The sequence below is a fragment of the Cyanistes caeruleus genome, chromosome 28, assembly GCF_971803275.1.
Source record: "Cyanistes caeruleus chromosome 28, bCyaCae1.hap1.1, whole genome shotgun sequence".
NCBI classification, from domain to species: Eukaryota; Metazoa; Chordata; class Aves; order Passeriformes; family Paridae; genus Cyanistes; species Cyanistes caeruleus.
In genome coordinates, this window is record NC_141728.1 from 4,779,458 (window position 1) to 4,798,870 (window position 19,413).

General features: G+C 46.9%; 1 long non-coding RNA gene across 2 annotated transcripts; it reads right to left on the reverse strand.

Moving 5' to 3' along the window:
• Positions 1 to 14,051: 14,051 nt before the first annotated feature.
• On the reverse strand, positions 14,052 to 17,373 carry LOC111945756 (uncharacterized). Of its 2 annotated transcripts, none has more exons than XR_015279602.1 (4): positions 17,284 to 17,373; positions 15,142 to 15,246; positions 14,953 to 15,039; positions 14,052 to 14,388 (listed from the first exon to the last, which is right to left on the reverse strand). It is a non-coding gene; the product is annotated as an uncharacterized LOC111945756 (long non-coding RNA). The 2 variants fall into 2 exon arrangements; XR_015279601.1 differs by lacking the exon at positions 14,052 to 14,388 and adding an exon at positions 14,499 to 14,837.
• Between the last annotated feature and the right edge of the window lie 2,040 nt (positions 17,374 to 19,413).

Consider the following 19,413-nt stretch of genomic DNA (forward strand, 5'->3'; position numbering starts at 1 on the left):
GCACAGGAATGACTTATGTTTGGATGGAGCTGTGCCTTCCCTTGCTTTGTTTGCTGACAAGGAATGAACATCCCTCTGTGTCTGGGGCAGCTCCTTCTGCAAGGAAAGCAGGTGGGAGTTGGAGCCAAGGAGCTGAAAGCTGCAGGCACAGCCTGGAGGGGAGGGAGCTCAGATTTGCACTGGGCTGCTCTGAGTGCCAGGGCTTGGATGAGGGAATTGGTGGCGTGGGGGTAGGGACAAAGTCTGATGGATTGTCAGCCATGAAGGGTCTTGATTGTCAGATCCATTCAGAGTGCAGGAGGAGGTGCTGGGGATCAATAGCAACTGGGGATTGCTGATATCAGTGCATAAACAGGAAAAAAATAGATGGGCAAAAAATCCTTCTCTCTTTTTTTTTTTTTTAATGAAATATGTTGTTACAAATGGGGTGAATGCTTATCCAAGATCTGCCTATGCTCAGGTTTCTGGCAGGAGCTCTGTTTCAGGCCACCTGCACCCCAAATTTCTCTTGCTCCCTAGTTCTTTAGAATGGCCCATTAAGTCTATTAGAAAATGAATTATTTACTGAATGGACTCCAGATGAACAGACAAGAGACTTTAAACAGATTGCTTCCTCCACAGGATAACCCAAAGAAGTGCTAGTGGATACAAACCCAGTGCACAATCAAGTTACCTATATTACAGCTGGTGAAGAGCTGGCACAGATTAGGAGTCAATGGAACTCAGCACCCAATTGATGGTGGAGCACACCTGGAGCCCTTTCTTTCCCTCAGCTTCCAGAAAGGAAGCACCAAGATGCATCCAGGCTTGGCACAGAAGCCCTGCCCGTTTCCAGGGACGATGCAGAAGAGTTGTGCTTTAGTGCAAGTTTTGTGTAGCTTTTCTAGTTTGTAAAGTGAAGTGTGTGTCAGTCCAGAATCCAAGGCTCATCTCCCTTCAGGCTGCTCTCAAGGCAAGATGTTTCTGGGCAGCTGGGAACTGCAGCTCCCTGGCAGCAGAGAGAAGTCAGGACAGGACAGATGTGCGGCCTGGGTTATCTCCCCAGTTGCTGTGAGGGGGAGATGCCCTGAGTTATGGCCCCAGCTGCTGGACAGAGCAGAGGAGCCCTTCTGTGGCCCAGGGGAAGTCCTGCTCCAGGAACCTGCTGGAACCAAGGGGCCCTTGTGACATTGGGATGCCTGATGGAGCCAAGGGACCATGGTGACACCAATGAACCTCCTGGAACCAAGGGGCCCTTGTGACACTTTGGAACTACAGAGACCATTGCTGAGGACGGAACCTCATGGAACCAAAAGCCCATTGTGACAGATCAGGGCCTGGTGGAACCAAAAAGAGCATTGTGACACCGTGGGGCTCCAGGGAGCCAAATATCCACTGGGACAGTGCAGAACCTCCTGGAACCCAGGGGCCTCTGTGACACTGCAGGGCCTCAGTCAAGGAGTGCAAAGGTCTCAAACATTCCTTGCAGGGTTCTGCCTTGGGGAAGGGGAACCTCCTTGGTGGCACCTTGGGCTGGCACACACTTGAGGAGTGCGTCTGTTTGCAACAATGGAACTTAGGAGTTTCAGATTGCTTAAAAAATAAAAAAGGGAAAAACCTCTCTTTCCTGAGTGCAGGCAGCTCTCCAAGCAAAGCAGGTCCCAGGTGAGGGAGGACAGAGAGGATGGGGTTGGGGAATGTGGAGCAAGGTTGTCCACACTGGCTCACACCTTTTCCTTGGGTGACTTTATGATACTGGTATCCCCAGTTGTCTGGTTTATGTTATATATTAAGTTCTGCACCTTTAAGACTGGCTCTGAGAGCGAAGGGACGGGAAGAAGAAACGCTCAGGTTTTGTTAAAAAAAAACATCACTCCCCCACACCCGGCTCCTGGACTGTGGTGGCTGCAGAACGGATACACTGCAGGACAGAGCTTCTCTCTGGTTTTTAGTTAGTTTCAGCTAGCTGAGGCAGAGGAGTTCCCTGGATCTTTGTTTCCTTTCCTGGATCTGCGCAAACCTGCTCTGGACTGAAAAACACCCAGCCAAACCCCGGGAGCTCACACCTGTGGCCCACCGGGGCCTGCGCCTCGGCACTTTCCAGCGCTGGAGGGACTGATAAGAACCTGAGCAAGCCAAGCTACACCGCATGAAAAGGGCTTTTCTTCCTGGACATGCCATCCCACTGAACAGTAAGAGGTTTTATTATTTAATATTATTCAATTTCTGTTAAATAAACAGCTTTTTCCGCTTCTCTCCAAAGAAATTTTTTTTCCTTTCCCGAACCAGTTGCAGGGGGAAGGGTCATTTGAATTTTTTCTTCCATGAAATAACCCCCATTTAGAGTTTTTCTCCCAAATTTGCCCTAAACTAGGACAAATACAGTTCTTGGCGCCCAGCACATGGGAAGAGAAAGTGGAAAAACCTGTAGTGATTACTGATTGTATTTTGGTTGTACTGACTCTGTATTGGGATAAAGCAGTCAGTAGCCGTGTTGTTTGGATGCATAATATCTCTCGGGGTGGAGCCCTTCATGTGGATCTGGTCCATAGAATTTTTTGAGGTTTTAATATCTTTCTTTTGCCTCTTTTACAGTAGAGGGCACAGATTAGAATGGTTATTGTACTGGGCTCGGTGATAATTATTTATAGGAAGTTCATAAAACTACTGAAGTTTCTGCCAGGTGTGTTTGGCTTCTGGTTTCTTCGCCCGACCCTGCCTCCCAGTCCCAGTAGCACATTTTGGGAGTTTATTGGTAATTGCACCCAGTTTGTTAGAGGAAGAGCAGGGGATGAGGCTTTTCAGCCTTTTCTTTCCTTCTTCTCCTTTGAATCTGTTATGTCCCTCTTTGAGAATACCCAGTTTCCCCTGAGTGTTAAGGATACCACTTTCCTGCTCACTTTCCTGGTAGTTCAGCTGTTGAGCTTCCTCTGTATGGTCTGCAACTTCTCTAGAGTGAGGGCTGAGATATCCAGAGGAGCCAACGAGACCCCTGCCCCAGAAGTAGACTCAGGTGTGGGAAATCCTGAGTGGTGTAGAGAATGGGAGAGAATGGGCCAGACTCTGAAGAAATTTTCTGATCCCCCAGCCTGGGAATTTTCACGTGAACAAATTCAGAACCCAGATGAAGTAGGGAAATATCTGGAAGAGAATTGCTATGATGATTCTAAGGAGAAAAATCTCATTGCAATAAGCTGGGCCCTAGCGTATGCTTATTGCATGGTGCTAGATACTGTAGGGCAGGCAGATAAATCAGCAGCTACCCCAGTGACTCAGGCTAAACCAGACAGTGAGCCCAAGCCAGCAGCCAAACCAGACAGTGAGCCCAAGCCAGCAGCCAAACCAGACAGTGAGCCCAAACCAGCAGCCAAACCAGACAGTGAGCCCAAGCCAGCAGCCAAACCAGACAGTGAGCCTAAGCCAGCAGCCAAAACAGACAGTGAGCCTAAGCCAGCAGCCAAACCAGACAGTGAGCTCAACCCAGCAGCCAAACCAGACAGTGAGCCCAAGCCAGCAGCAAAACCAGACAGTGAGCCCAAGCCAGTGTCTGCTGCTCCTACCACGAGAGGCATGAAATTCAAAACCAAAACCCATCGGCCAGTAGATGATGATAATGGTGATGCGGGGGAAGGACCCTCAAGACCAGCAACTGACCAAAAATCAGAAGGCACTGGTGAGCCTTTCTCCCTGAAGGACCTACATGGCCTGAGAAAGGACTACACTCGATGACCTGATGAGTCTATAATTAGTTGGTTAGTCCGTCTGTGGGATGCTGCAGGTGAGGCTACAGTTCTGGATGGCACTGAAGCGAGGCATCTGGGGTCCCTGTCACACGATCCGGTTATCGACCAAGGAATGATGAGGGGGGCTGACCCTTAGAGTCTCTGGAACGGGTCCTGAGAAGTGTGGCACAAAGATATCTGTGTGCAGACGATCTCTACATACAGCAAACTCATTAGAAAACCATAAAACAAGAAACTCAACACTTGAAAGAAATAACAATAGTATAGATTTTCTTCACGGGTGACTTAGGTACTAGAAATCCAGACTTGGTGCCATGTACATCTGTGATGTGGCGAAAACTTGCTCGACTTGGGCCACAAGAATACGCTTCTGCTTTAGCAACAATGAAGCGGAATGACAGGGAGGAGACCGTGCTGGATATGGCGAAGAAGCTCTGAGCATATGCAGATACCGTGCATGGCCCCATACAGGCAACAATTGCAGCTGTGGGAACATGTATGCAAAACTCCCAAGACAAAATGGAGGAGAATTTCAAGAAACTCAGGGAGGACCTTCTTCCAGTCTCGGCAGTACAGACCAGGAGCCCTGGTACTCAACGCAGAAGTTCTCCAGATAGGGAGAAAAAGCTACGAGCTGAGCTGTGGTTCTTCCTGAGTGACTGTGGAGAAAACATGAAAAGATGGGATGGAAAATCTACTGCTGCTCTGGCAAAACAGATGTTTGAATTAGAAGACAGCAAGACTCAGAGGGGATACTCCACCAAAAAGAAAGCCGCTCCAGTAGCCTGTAGTCAAACTGCCAAGTATGATGATGATGATGACATGTCTGATTCACTTGAAGGAACATCCAAGACATATACCCAAGGAAAGAAGGATAACCAGGCTTAGAGGGGCCCTGCCTCTAGCCAGGTAGAGGCACGGGAAAACCGTGTCTTTTGGACTGTGTGGATTCGTTGGCCTGGCACATCAGAACCACGAAAATATGAGGCCTTGGTTGACACTGGGGCACAGTGCACACTAATCCCATCACGATATGTAGGGGCAGAATCTGTTTCTATTGCTGGTGTGACAGGGGGATCACAGGACTTTACTTTAGTGGAAGCTGATGTGAGCCTGACTGGAAATGAGTGGAAGAAACACCCCATTGTGACAGGCCCCAAGGCCCCATGCATTTTAAGCACAGACTTCCTAAAAGCGGGTATTTTAAGGACTCAAAGGGACTCAGGTGGGCATTTGGGATAGCAGCTGTAGAGACAGAGGACATCAAGCAATTGAACACCTTGCCTGGACTATCAGAGAACCCATCTGCAGTAGGACTCCTGAAGGTGGAAGAACAGCGAGTACCAATTGCCACCTCAACGGTGCACTGCCGGCAGTATAGGACAAATCGAGATGCTGTGATCCCCATCCACAAGATGATCAGAGAGCTGGAGAGCCAAGGGGTGGTCAGCAAAACCCACTCACCCTTCAACAGCCCCATCTGGCCTGTGCACAAGTCTGAGAGAGAATGGAGATTGACTGTGGACTATCGTGCATTGAATGAAGTGACTCCACCGCTGAGCGTTGCCGTGCCGGACATGCTGGAGCTCCAGTACGAGCTGGAGTCCAAGGCAGTGAAGTGCTACGCCACTATTGACATTGCCAATGCATTTTTCTCCATTCCCCTGGCAGCAGAATGCAGGCCTCAGTTTGCCTTCACGTGGAGGGGAGTGCAGTACACCTGGAACCGACTGCCCCAGGGGTGGAAGCACAGCCCCACCATCTGCCATGGACTGATCCAGGCTGCCCTGGAAAAGGGTGAGGCTCCAGAACATCTACAGTACATTAATGACATCACTGTGTGGGGGAACACAGCAGCAGAAGTGTTTGAGAAATGAGAGAAAATCATCCAGATCCTCTGGAAGCTGGTTTTGCCATCAAGAAGAGCAAAGTTAAGGGACCAGCTTGTGAGATTCAGTTCCTGGGGATAAAGTGGCAAGATGGACAGCATCAGATTCCTACTGATGTCATCAACAAGATCACTGCAATGTTTCCACCAACTAATAAGAAGGAAACACAAGCTTTCTTAAGTGCCATAAGGTTTTGGAGAATGCATATCCCTGAATACAGTCAGATTGTGAGCCCTCTTTACCTGGTCACCCAGAAGAGGAATAATTTCCACTGGGTCCCTGAGCAGCAACAAGCCTTTGCTCAGATCAAGCAGGAGAGCGCTCATGCAGTAGCCCTTGGCCCAGTCAGGACAGGACCAGATGTGAAGAACGTGCTCTACTCTGCAGCTGGGAGCCATGGTCTGTCCTGGAGCCTTTGGCAGAAGGTGTCTGGTGAGACTCGAGACTGACCATTAGGATTTTGGAGTAGAAGCTACAGAGGATCTGAAGCCAATAAGACCCCAACAGAAAAAGAAATTTTAGCAGCCTATGAAGGAGTCCAAGCTGCCTCAGAGGTGATTGGCATTGAAGCACAACTCCTCCTGGCACCCCAACTGCCAGTGCTAGGATGGATGTTCAAGGGAAAGGTTCCTTCCACCCATCATGCAACCAGTGCCCCACGGAGCAAGTGGATTGCTCTTATCACACAGCGCGCCCGTATTGGTAAACTGAATCGCCCTGGGATTTTGGAGATAATTACAAACTAGCCTGAAGGTGAAAATTTTGGTCTCACAGATGAAGAAGAAGAGGAAGTGACAAGGTCTGAAGAAGCTCTACCGTACAACCAACTGCCAGCAGAAGAAACACGCTATGCTCTGTTCACTGATGGTTCCTGTCGCATCGTAGGGATGAACCGGAAGTGGAAAGCAGCCGTATGGAGCCCCACACGACAGGTCGCAGAGGCCACTGAAGGAGAAAGTGGATCAAGCCAACTTGCAGAACTCAAAGCTGTTCAACTGACTTTGGGTATTGCTGAAAGACAGAGGTGGCCAAAGCTCTACCTCTACACGGATTCATGGGTGGTGGCCAATGCTCTGTGGGGATGTCTGGAGAGGTGGAAAGAGGCTAATTGGCAGCATAGAGGAAAACCAATTTGGGCTGCTAAAGAGTGGAAAGATATTGCTACCAGGATAGGGAGACTACCAGTGAAAGTCCACCACGTAGATGCCCATGTCCCCAAGAGTAGAGCTAATGAGGAACACCAAAATAATAAGAAGGTAGATCAGGCTGCAAAGATACAAGTGTCAAAAATAGATTTGGATTGGGAACAAAAGGGAGAGTTGTTCCTAGCCCGATGGGCCCATGATGCCTCAGGTCATCAGGGTAGAGATGCCACCTATAAGTGGGCACGAGACCGAGGGGTGGATTTAACCATGGACAGCATTTCTCAGGTTATCCATGACTGTGAGACGTGTGCCACGATCAAACAGGCCAAGCGGTTGAAGCCCCTCAGGTACAGTGGGCGGTGGTCCAGATACAAGTATGGGGAGGCCTGGCAGATTGACTACATCACACTGCCCCAAACCCGCCAAGGCAAGCGCTACGTGCTCACAATGGTAGAAGCCACCATGGGATGGCTGGAAACCTACCCTGTGCCTCATGCCATTGCCCGGAACACCATCCTAGGACTTGGAAAGCAGGTCCTTTGGAGGCATGGCACCCCTGAGAGGATTGAGTCAGACAATGGGACTCATTTCAAGAACAGCCTTATAAACACCTGGGTTACCGAACACGGCATTGAGTGGGTGTACCATATCCCCTACCATGCACCTGCTGCTGGGAAAGTGGAGAGGTACAATGGACTGTTAAAAACCATCTTAAAGGCACTGGGTGGAGGATCTTTGAAAAACTGGGAGCAACATCTAGCAAAGGCCACCTGGTTAGTCAACACCAGAGGTTCCACCAACCGAGCAGGTCCTGCCCAGTCTGAGTTTTTGCATGCAGTAGACGGAGACAAAGTCCCAGTAGTACATGTCAGAAGTCTGCTGGGGAAGACAGTTTAGGTCAATTCTACCTCGAGCACAGACAAACCCATTTGTGGGGTTGTCTTTGCTCAAGGACCAGGTTGTACATGGTGGATAATGCAGAGAGATGGAACAACACGATGTGTACCTCAGGGAGACCTGATCATTGGGTAAAAGATTACTGCCATTGTCTGTACATTAAACCACGCAGACATGAAATAGAAGGAAATGTGTAAGTGTTGAAGGTATGAGCAAGTGAAAGATGGTGTTTTGAGTGAGTAAAATGACAGAGTGGGGAATCCTGCAGCTCTCCAGCGTGGGGGTCTGGATTCAGTAGCTCGGTATAAGACGTGACAAGAGTATGATAGATATTTTGCTTGCAATTTTTGGGTGGAGCGGAGAAGTTTTTATGTATGTATATGTGTGCAGAGTTAGAATGTTAGTTTTGGCAGTAAGTTGATGCTATGGGGATAAGAGGTGGAATGTCCTGGGTTGATTGTGATGTTAAATTGTATCCCCATTCTTCCACCTAGCCCAGACACAGGTTTCGTATTCTTAAAATTTCATCTAAGAGTAAAAGTGAGTGGAAAAGAAGCACCGAGTCTGTTATCAGAGACTGTACTTCCTCCCCCCGCATTGGGAGTTTTGACTACAGCACAGACAGACAAGAAAAGACAGATCACTTTGGCTTTCCAGATCCTTGGAAGGACGTGATGCACAGACACACACCACTGGAGCCGGGCTCTGAAGTAGGAATACAGCAGCTAGTTCATCTATTTCTGGAACAATCCATGGGGGACATGAGATGTAAACTCCAAAAGCTTTGGGGGGCAGATGGGTGAAACTTAGAAGCCCTCTTGGAAGAGGCATGGAGAGTTTTCAGCAATTGAGAAGAGGGATATAAGCAAGAAATGGAGAAGCTAGTAGCAGTGGTACAGGAGGAAGGAAAAGGGAAAGGAAGGGATGGACAAGGACCACCCAAACGAGGCCCGTCTCGACTGGGTAGAGACCAATGTGTGTACTGTGGAGAATTTGGTCACTGGAAAAATGAGTGTCCAAAGTGGAAGCGAGATGGCCAAAAGAAAGAAGGGAAAGGAGGGGTGGTTGCAGTCACACATCCACAAGAAGACTGAAAGGGACTCAAGGAGTCCACCCCAGGAGACCCTCTGGTTATAAAAATGAAACTCAGAAACAAAATGAAGTAGAATTTTTGGTTGATACTAGAGCAACTAACTTGGTGTTAAATAAGGCCTTGATGACTGTGAGTTATGAGAATTATGTTTTGATCAAGGGGTGTGGTAGTTTAGCATTTAGGGCAAGAAGTGGGAAACACCCACAGCAGTGATTCCTCTGAGAGAGGCTGTGGGGAGTTCCTTCTGTGCTTGAGATCAAGCCAAGAGCTGGCCAGTTCTGACAACTGACAGCACTCTGCAGCACTGAAAAGGAACTTCACCTTTGTGAATGCCACCTTTTAAACCCCCAAGCCCAGGACCTGGTCTCTTTCTTTGCAGCCTTGAAAGGCAGCAGAGCTGTGGTGTGGCTGGCCCCGCTCCCCCGTGGCCTGTGCGGCCTGGGGGGGGCTGGGCCGGAGCCCAGCTGCTCCCGGGGGGAGATGGAGACTGCGGGATCCCCCCCAGGCCAGGCCAGGCTCTGCTGCGCTGCTGGCTTTCCCGGGAAGCCCTCCGGGTCCCGTTCCAGCGGGGTGGCCAAAGCCCTTCCCAGGGGAGCCCCCGGCCCCCAGGCTGGGCCAGGCCACGGCTGATGACACTCGCCAACACCCCCCTGCCCCCCGGCCCGCACAGACAGCTCCTGAGAGCTGGCACCAGCCACACCTGAAATCCCACACCACCACTGCCTGCCATGGCTTGGGCCACATTTAACCCTTGCACTACACACAGGAGACCTGCAGACTTTAATCCTCTCTCCAGGAAAAGAAAAGAACCAAGTGACACGGAAAAAGACAACGTGAAACATCAAGGGCAGTAAAAGAAGGAATCAAGCCTCAGATGGAAAGAGAATGAGGAGATGCTCTAATAAGCTGAAATAGTCTTTTGGAAGGGCCATGGAGATGAATAATAATGTTCTGAAAAATAACTCCTTTAATTCATGAAAGAGTATTGGGGGAATTGAAGTATTCAAGCTTTAGATCTGGGCAAAGGTATCCATTGATGAAGCCAAGCCGATGGTGGAGTAGCTGTGATCCCATGAGAGCTTGAACAGAGAGAGAGGGAGATGAGAGCTGATGAAGACCCTTTGCGCACACGGAGAGAAGAAGAAAACCACTGTTCTCAGAGATGAAGAGAACTTTTGCCTCTGAATAATTAATCCTTAAAGTAATACCCCTTGAGCATATGGCCCATGAACACACCTCTGAGTGGTGTGGAAAACAGGAGTAGAGGGCAGAGTTTGTGCCCGGGTGACTGCCATTTGTAGAAATGAAAAGCCTCAAGAAAACTGTTTCTTGTGGAGAACTCTCCATGGCATGACAAGAGAAAACTCCTCTCCCTGCTCAGACTGATGAAAAGACTATTGTACAGTTGTCACTGATTTAACATCCCAGGTTTTGTCTCTGCTGTGTCACTTGGGAAAGGAAAAGTTGGGTGTGGGGGGAGGAAAGGTTTCTGGAGGTTTTTTTGCTTGTTTTTTATTCTTGTAGTCCTGATCATTAAGTTTCTTTATACTTTCTAACTTTTAAGCCTGTTTTGCCCTTCTCCTAATCCATTTCTCACAGCAAGAAAGAAGGAAGTACTCTGGTGATTTTAGCTGGAGCTAAACCCACCACCCTCAGCCACTCCTGACAGGACTTGTGCTCCAGACCCCTCAGCAGCCTTGTTGCCCTTCTCTGGACACGCTCCAGCCCCTCCATGGCCTTCCTCAATTGGGGGCCCAGCACTGGACACAGCACTCGAGGTGTGGCCTCAGCAGTGCCCAGCACAGGGGAAGAATCCCTGCCCTGCTCCTGCTGGCCACACCATTCCTGATCCAGGCCAGGGGCCATTGGCCTTCTTGGCCACCTGGGCACACTGCTGCCTCATGTCCAGCCTGCTGTCCATCAGTGGCCCAGCTCCCTTTCTGCCTGGCCGCTGTCCAGCCACTCTGTCCCCAGCCTGGAACACTGCAGGCCTTGTTGTGGCCAAAGTGCAGGAGCCGGCACTTGGTCTTGTTCAACCTCACCTTGTTGGCTTTGGGCCCTGCATCCAGCCTGTCCAGCTCCCTGTGCAGAGCCCTCCTGCCCTCCAGCACATCCACACTCCCAGCCAGCTTGGTGTCAGAATGGTTCCATGAGGCCCTGCAGTGTCACAATGGTCTCCACGGTTCCATGACACTCCGTGGAGTCACAGTGGATCCTTGGTGCTTTGGGCCCCAATTGGATGATGATTTTGTGAACCCTGCCTTTTACCCTCCCCAGGATATCTCTGATTAGCTGATGCTTTGGACCCTCCCTTTGAGCCTCCTCGCTATTGCAGCCGTTGCATGCTCGCATTTTCTGTCTTTTGCCCCCAAGATTCCCCAGAGCAATAAATCCTCTATTATCCCATGCAAAAGACCTTCCTCTCGTCCTTGTCTCCCCAGAGCTCAGACTGACAGACAAAAGTTAGGCTGAGGGTGCTCACAAGTTGTGGGAAGGGTGCATTGCTCCCCGGGGGTGCTGGAGGGGGGGCCATGAACCTACAGGCCAGGATAGTTGGCTGTGGAAAGCACCCTGTCCCTGAGACTGGCCCTGGAACTTTGATCTTTAGTTTGTTGTTAAGTTGTTTCTTTTGCTGCAGGGGAGGGTGGATTTTTGTTGTGCCGGCAGCTTAACATCAAACAAAATGGGTGTGAAATTGTCAGCACAGCAGAGAGGGATCTATTTTCCAATTTTGGGTACCCTGGAGAGTGGTGTAATAAATAGAATTGATTTGTGCTAACTAAATTTTAACTGTTATTGAAGTTATTATTAGAAGCAATCAAAAGAATCAGTGTTACAAGGCAGATGCACCCCTTTACAGGTGTTACATGTTAAAACTGAGGTACAGGATGTAGTTTGGAAGATAAGTGATGTCCCAAGATGAAAATGGCCTTGAGATGGACAAAATTAGAATGACTTTAGGCATTGGGCCTAAAAACCCGTAAATATCAGACTAATGAGTAGACTTACATAACAACGCTTAGTACACACACACAAACCTGAAAGGTTATCCAAAGGACAACGAGGAAGAGGAGAAGCCTTCAGCAAAAGACCCCAAAAGCAGACTGAAGACCCCCTTAGAACAAGTGAGGCATGTGTTGTGAAGAAAAGTGACTTAGAGTCAGAAAAATTGGAAATAGGGGGAAACTTCTGGCAAACATTAATGAATATGTATAAGCATACAGTATACAAGTTCAGCTTGAAGTGCTTTGTTTTGTACGTGAGGAGGGGTGAGAAGCCCCCCCGTGCCCTGGTCAGTTTTGCTTATGCCTTAACCATTTGTAACCACTGGCCAATTATATTCACATATATATAGAAATATCTACCTGAATATATCTACTAAATTGTATCTTTTTTTACTAAATTGTAAACATGGGACCCCAAAGTCTAAAAGAGAAATAAGACAGTTCCTGGGTCTTTTGGGGTACTGTAGGCAGTGGATAGAAGGGTTTAGTGGAAAAGTGAATTTTTTATAAGAATAATTAACCACAAATCACTTGAAATGGACTAAAAAAGACCAGGAAAGCTTTGAGCAAGTTAGAGAAGCATTATTGCAGGCCCCTGTACTAAGCCTTCCTGACTCAGATAAGCCTTTTCAATTATTTGTTAATATAGCCAATCAAACGGCTTATGGAGTGTTGACCCAAGATTGAGCAGAAAGCTGAAAACCTGTGGGACATTACTCCAAGTTCTTAGATCCAGTTAGTAAAGGTTGGCCAACACACTTACAAGCTCTGGTAGCAACTGCTGTGTTAGTGGAAGAAGCCCAAAACCTTTGGAGCACTGCTAGAAGTATACACCCCCCACAATATTAGGAGAATTCTTGCTCAGAAAGCTGAAAAATGGTTGACTGATAGCCAAATATTAAAATATGAGGCTATTTTGATAACTTCCCCAGAACTGGAACTAAAAGTGACAAATGTACAAAGCCCCACTCAGTTTCTATATGGAGACCCAGGGGAGGGATTAATACATGACTGCATAGAAGTTCTAGAACTGCAAACAAAAATACACCCAGACTTAAGAGAACAAGAATTACAAACAGGAGATAAATTATTTATAGATGGATCATCTCGAATAATAGACGGAAGAAGAAAATCTGGGTATGCCATAATCAGTGGAGAAAAACTGGAGCTAAAAGAATCGGCTCCTCTTAGCCCGTCGTGGTCAGCACAAGCCTGTGAGCTCTAGGCACTGTCACCTGCATTGCAGTTATTGAGAGATGGGGAAGGGACTATTTATACAGACTCCAAATATGCCTTTGGAGTAGTGCATACCTTTGGAAAAATCTGGAAAGAAAGAGGACTTATAAATACTCAGGGGAAAGAATTAATACATCAAGGGTTAATAATTCAGATACTCGAAGCTTTGGAAGGTCCAAAAAAGACAGCAGGAGTTCATGTAAAAGGCCACCAGAGGGGGAGAGATATTAAGACACGGGGAAATAATTTCGCTGATGAAGAGGCAAAGAAAGCATCCTAAAGGAGAACAAAAGTGTAATTATGACTTTTCAGGAAGTAGAAATACAAAATGAAACACCATATTTTTCTGAGGCAGAATTAAAAGCTATAAAGAAACTGGGAGCCACTCTTAAGGAAGGAAAATGGACTCTTCCTGATGGTAGGAATATGATACCAAAGTCTCTGGCCCAACAGATCCTTGACAACTTACATTGACAGACTCACTGGGGAACAAGAGCACTTTGTGATCAATTCCTAAAATTTGATGGGTGTATTGGAATATTTGAGATTGGAAAACAAATTACCTTGGGATGTATAACTTGCCAAAAAGTAAATAAAAGGGCGCTAAGGAGTCGTTTTCTGGAGCCCCTCAGACGGCCTACAGGCCTTTTGAAAAGATTCAAGTGGATTTTACTGAACTACCCAGAATGGGCCAATGGAAATATTTATTAGTTATAGTAGATCAATTAACTCAGTGGGTGGAAGCATATCCTGCAGCTTGAGCTACAGCTCAAACAGTAGCAGAAATTTTGTTGGAACATATTATCCCAAGATTTGGATTAGTTCAAGTTATTGATTCAGATCAGGGTACTCACTTCACTTCAGGGGTAATCAAAAGTTTAAGTCAGGCGTTAGGAATTACTTGGGAATATCACACCCCGGGGCATCCTGAGAGCTCAGGACGAGTTGAAAGGATGAATCAAACTATAAAACAGCAACTAACTAAAAATTACAGAAACCAAATTGCTGTGAACCAGGTGTCTTCCTTTATCTCTGTTAAATATTAGAACCAAGCCCCTCTCTGAAACAGGGATTTCACCGTATGAGATGTTATATGGATTGCCTTATCCCCAAGGCATGATGATGAATCCTTCACTAGTCGGGGACAAAACCATCCAGGGATATATTACAACCATTGCCAGAAATTTGAGAGAGTTGAGAGAAAAAGGCATTTTAGCTCAGAAAATTCCCCTCGACTTCCCAATACATTCTATTCAACCAGGACAATATGTGTTGATAAAATGCTGGAAAGGGGAAAGTCTGGAACCTCGGTGGGAAGGACCATTTCTTGTTCTTTAACCACAGAAACCGCAGTTTGAACAGCAGAAAAAGGCTGGGCTCATGATTCACGGGTAAAAGGACCTATACCAAATAAAAACTGGAAAATTATTTTGACACCAGGAGACCTAAAAGTAAAATTGAAAAAGAGTAAAAAGAAATTGAATCATTTTACTAAAGTCTGAAAATGAACTTGTAACTGATCAACACATGGCTGAGGAGAGTGCTGGGTGCCCACAGGCCAAAGGTCACATGAAAAATCGTTTTTGCCTCTGGATTTCACGTAATCCTGCAATACGCTCAGTGTGCCATCCACATGTAGAAAGAATAACACCACCCCAGGATATCCAAGATACCCTTAGTGCAGAAAGATCAGAAACTGTCATCCCACAGAGAGTGGTTTCTTTATTTCAACAGGGTTGTAGCAAACAGGGTCATTTGTGTGCCCCTTCCTGTATAGCAAAATGTGAGCGGTGTGAAGCGATAAGAATTAAAAGGATAAGACAACGACATCGGTATAGGACAGCTGGACCCTGGGACCAAGGAGATGGAGCTTTTGTAATCAATTGTATACAATGTTTTAGCAGGGTGGAGAGGGACTTTAGACTGGGCAATTTGGCTTCAGCACAAGTTAGCATTAACACTCACCTGCAGCAATTTAGAATAGAAGATCAAGCACAAAGAGCATTTGTTTATTTAGCTTACTGCTCAGAATGAATGGTGGCTTTAAGGACACTGCAAGAGCAACAGAGAGTAATACAAGTGTGATGTGGATACAATAAGATTTCTTCTGATAATTAATCAGTAAAGAGTTTGTGCTTTATCATTGCAACTAACTTTAATCCATTAGAGAAAACAGGCATTCTGGATTGGCTGCTGACAGGAACTCCATTAAATCCGGGAGAACAACGCAGGTGGGAAAGAATCCGACGCTTTTTGGATCTGTGGGAACAACCGAGACGGATTGAAAATATTTTAACACTCCCTCAGAGAATAACATTAATAGATTTTGTCAGTGAATTACAACTCCATAGGAAGAAACTAGTAACATCTATTACCAAAAAGGTACAAGAACAAATAACACTATGGAGTTGTACTAAGCACGGTTTAGAGTGTCGCCCATGGATTCCTGTTGTTTGTAATAATTGCCTTGATTCATGGTGGAGAGCAACCAGAGTAAATGAAAGAGAAAGAAAATTGATATGCTCAGCTTGTTTACATCGTGTGCTTCATCAGTTAACTTTGGGAAAGTGTTTTAGTGATTTTTTAGGAATATCTTTGAGACACAAGGATGGATCTCTGGATGCAGCTGTTTGATTAATAGAGAATTTGGACCAAAGAATCCTTGCTGTATTAGCTTTTGAATGGGTAAAAGAGAGAACAATTCACAATATTATAATCCAGAGCACCATAATTACCAGCTGCTGTGGAGAAGAGATTTGTGTACCATGCCACAGACACATTTCTGATAAAAACTGGCATTGTGAGTGTGCCTGTTGGTGGTGATGAAGGTGTAACAATCACCCCAGCGTCCAGAAAAGAAGATAACCTGACCAGTTGGGTCATAAATTGAAGTTGTAGATGGCACATCTCTAGAGCTTTGATAATTTAGTAAATTTGGTTTATACAGGTAAGTTTTGGCTTTAAAAGGAAATGAATAAATAGCAGGCTAGCCCAAAGGAAGGGATAAGTCGATGCTGCAAAATCTGTGCCGTTCTTGAAACCAACCACTAAAATGGCTCAGGTGAATATGATGAGACCAAAGGTAGCGGTGAGATGGAACGAGTCAATGGCGAGATCCCAGGATTTAAACTTTGCTCCCAAGAGGACTGGCACCTCGGCCCTTGGCTGCAACCCAAGGGGCCCTGAGGAAGGTAGAAAGTTAAAAGTGCTGAGGATTACTTTCACTGTGTTTATGATGATACCTTTGGTGATGGGCCAAAGCTCTAAAGCTGAATGGGAAGCAGCACAAGGGCCAGCCACAAGGAAGCAAACTATGCAAAAACAAAGTATCAGTAATTCCCACCCATGTGACAAATGTAATCAAAGGATCAAAGATAAGATGGAGTCTGTGTTTGTAGCACATTCATATGGTAATGTGGCCTGTTACAATCACAAGAATTTTCTGGACATCTGTGTTAAAAATAGGAAAATGTATTGGGTAAGAAAAAATCTGGGATTTAAGGGACGAGCTCCGTATCCTCATAATGATCAAATCTGTCCTCAATATGAAAAATTCTTCTGTTTTGAGTAAGACAAAAATGAGAATGAGCCAATTATAAATATAGCATTAAAAGAGAAAAAAGAAATAGAGAAAAGTGTGAAAAATATTCCAGAGAAAGAATTAGAAGAATTGAATCAATTGTATAAACAATTAAAAGAAAAATATAGCGACTGGGATTTGCCAGCTACAACTAAAACCCTTTTTGTAGATTTGATGGAAGAGATTGCTGCAGAACTAGGATTATCCAAATGCTGGGTTTGTGAGGGGCTCAGGATGGCTGAGAGGTGGCCATGGAGAGGTGAGAGTTCAGCTCCAGAGCAATTTTTAAAATGGAACCATACTCAAATCTGCGAGACATTAAAACAACCTGGAGGATGGATTTTGAGTCACCAAGTAATTGGGACAGTTTGTATAACTCGAGGAGGAAAGAAATACAATGAAGTGGTAGAATATACCCCTTGTACATCTACCCTAGGAGCAAATTCAGAGAACAATACAAAAGCCTGGCAACCAAAAACTCCTGCTGGATACTGGGGAATAATGAAAGAAACTAATTGTCAGTGGGATAACCATATTGATTTGTGTCGGTATAAAAGTCCTGGAGCCAACCCTTACCAATCCATCAGTAACCTAAAATTTTATTGGGAACAACCAGGTACAACAAGTAACAAAGGGAAAGCCCCTGATGGAATATATTGGATTTGTGGACAAAGAACATAGAGTGAATTACCCCAAAAGTGGAAAGCAACTTGTACCTTAGGAATTATACAGCCCTCCTTCTTTGTTATACTGAGGTCCAGGACTAATATGTTAGGAACACCACTTTACAAAACACTAGAAAGGAATAAAAGGGACTTTTTTGAAACACTGGAAATATTTATTATTTTTTCTTTACAACTAAAATATAATTATTTAATAAAACTATATATATTTTTAATAATTATATTATTCAATGTTTTCACTACCAAATTTTATATTTCCATAAAAGAATTCATAACTTTTTAGCAACTAAACAATTATTGCTCATTGGTTCTAAGTAACAAAATTCTCTTCGATAATGAATTGACCACTATTTCTCCCACTTTATGCTAATTAGTCCAATTTTTATTTCTTTGGGGTCTATGGAGACATTTCTGGGGCACATTTGGGGCAGTTTTGGGTCAGGGGAGGGAATTCAGAGAGAACTTCAGGGTCTGGAGGACGCTTGGGGGAGCCGGGTGAGCACTGGGAGGGGCACTTAGGGATTCTGTGGGACGATTCGGGGTCCGGGGCAGCACCTGGGGGTCCAGGGGGGCACTTGGAGGTCAGGGAGGGGAATCTGGGGGCGCTTCGGGGTCCGGGCGGGCACCTGGGGGGCTCTAAAGGGGCTCTCTGGGCCGCGGGGCATGACGGGAGTGAGAGGCAAAAAGGAAAACTGGAGCGGACTGTCGGCCCCGCCCCCGAGTCCCTGGTGCCCGGAGCCGATTGGCTGAAGGCCGTGATTGGCAGGAGCTTTGGCCAATGGGTGATGGCAGAGGCGGGAACAGCACATTAAACTTTTCCAGTTCCTCCCAGTACAGTCCAGCACGACCCAAGTGCTCCTCCAGATCCTCTCAGTACACCCCAGTCCCTCCCAATACACCTGAGTTAATTCCCATTCCCTTCCAGTTCCTTCCAGTGTCATCTATATGACATCCAGTGTCCCCCAGTTTTCCCCACAGTGTTCCCAGTGTCCCCAGTTTGTCCCAGTAACCCCCAGTGTCACTCCCAGTATGTCCTGGTCTGTCCCAGTATTTCTCAGTGTACCCCCAAGTCCATCCCAACCCACCCAGATTCCCCCTCAGCATTCCTTGTGTTCCCAGCTTGTCCCAGCCCTCCCCAGTATCACTCCCAGTATGTCCCAGTGTCTCCCACAGCATTCCCAGTGTTCCCCAGTATGTCCCAGTCCTCCCCAGTGATTCCAAGGAAACTTGAACTTCTCCCGGTTGCTGTGGCACCCAAACCCATTCTCCATAGCTGGAGTTGCAAACCTTCCTGATGAGCTGCACTGGAGCAGAGGGAAATCAAGGCAGATCCACGGTTTGTGACGAAACCTCTGGAGAATTCAGTCATAATCAAACTCCAAAGTTGCTGATGCCGTTGATGGGTCCCACTGAGGGACACGGCTGAGAAAGTGTCCCCAGGTTCCAGTTAGAGCAGGAAATGGGAGGCAGAGATGACAGGTGGGGACAAAGAGAAGCCAAGTCTTGGTGCCCTGGGCCACAGCAGGGTCTGTGCCAGCAAGGGCTGTGAGGAGACACCTGGTCCTGAGGCCCTGGGGCCTCCTGGCACAGCCCCAGCAAGGCTGGCCACTGTCACCCCCTTGTCCTGCCCTCAGCATCCCCCCACATCCCAGAGGCCTCAGGGATCTGCTGGGACGAGTCCCTGGGGAGCCTTGGCCAGGAATGGCCCTGGGGGGCTCCTCAATGCTCCCAGGGACTGCAGCTTTTTCAAAGGACTTGGGGCTCTGCTCTTGCCTTGCAGTCTCTGAGAGGTTTGTGCACTCATGGCCTCCAATTATCTGCTTTAATTAGTCTCCTGAGAGCCTTTGTCAGGAACAACACTCTGTGGAGCTCATCAATGCCTCTGGGTGCTTCAGTTCTTTAAGGTACTTTCCTTTCTTGTTCCCACACTGGGACTCTGAGAGGTTTCTGGGCAATCAAGGCCTCCAATTCTCTCCTCCAAGGAGCCCATGAGGAGCCTGTGCTGGGGCTGGACCCCAGTGGGACCCATTAATGCTTGGAGACACCTGGGGTTTTCTTCTGACTTGGACTCCTGGAAAAGTTTGTGCAATCTCCTCTCAGGCTCTGGGGTTCAAGGGCTCAGCACCAAATGCACCCCGGGGCTCACTGGGCTCCAGCAAGTCC